This window comes from Limulus polyphemus, unplaced genomic scaffold (genome assembly GCF_000517525.1).
Source record: "Limulus polyphemus unplaced genomic scaffold, Limulus_polyphemus-2.1.2 Scaffold466, whole genome shotgun sequence".
NCBI lineage: Eukaryota > Metazoa > Arthropoda > Merostomata > Xiphosura > Limulidae > Limulus > Limulus polyphemus.
Genome location: NW_013666076.1, coordinates 533671 through 534784, shown reverse-complemented (window position 1 = coordinate 534784; position 1114 = coordinate 533671).

Genomic DNA, 1114 nt, shown 5'->3' with positions numbered 1-1114 from the left:
TCTTGGGATGGAGTTTGAGGTTTGCTGCTTTCAAATGCTTGAATACTTCCTCTAGCTGGGACATTTCACCATCAAACGTTGTTGCAAACACAATGACATCATCCAGGTACACTAGGGCTATCCTTCATTGTAGGCCTTCCAGTATTCTTCCCATCAGCCTCTCAAATATTGCTAAGCCCGAATGGCATCACACAGTATTGCCAGAGACCTTGCCCATAACTAAATGCAGTCTTGGGTTCATCTTCTTCAGCCAATTTCACTTGATGGAAACCACCTTTAAGTCCAGAGTTAAAAACCACCTGGTTCCACTTAGGGCATCAAGAGTATCACCAATTCTTGGCAGTGGATATGAGTCCTTTTCAGTTATACTGTTAAGAGCTCTGAAGTCCACACAGCAACGTTGGGTCCCATCCTTTTTCTGGACTAACACGACGGGAGCTGACCAGGGACTATCTGATTTCTCGACCATCCCTTCTTTAATTAGGCTATCAATGACCTTCCCTCAGCACCAACCACTACTGATTTTCCGAAGCTGACGTATTTGTAGTATTCTTCTTACGCTGGCTCCTCATATGTCCTTGCTCTCCTCAGTTCCAACAACCTTTCTGAGTAGCAGCCTATCCTGCCGTGGCATCTTCCCTGTGTTGAAGTTGGCGGCATTGAGCTCACTTGTGCCCAGGTTTGTTACAGTACCAGCAAAGTCCCTCAAACGTCTTTTCTGTCCTTGAATCCAGATGACCGTACCAACCTTGGTACCTCTATGCTGGACTTAACGTATGATTCGAATTCAAAAGCTCTGGCCATTGCATCCTGCATAATAGAGGGGTGTACTTGCTTCACTTGTATCTTCAGTTGTGGACTGTCCAAGGAGTCTACAAACTGATCCCTCAGCAACAACTTGAGGACATCGGGTGGTGCAGTTGGGTCGGCCTTCTGTGCCATACTTTCCAAATCCTGTGCCAGCTCTTGCAGGCTCTCCCCTTTAGCACGGACTCTAGTTCTAAACATAGTCATGTAGACTTCTGACTGATTTTGGATTCCATACCTGAGTTCTAGAGCAGCTACGAGTGCTCTATAGTTGTGCCTGTCGTCTGCTGACAACTGCCCAAGTATT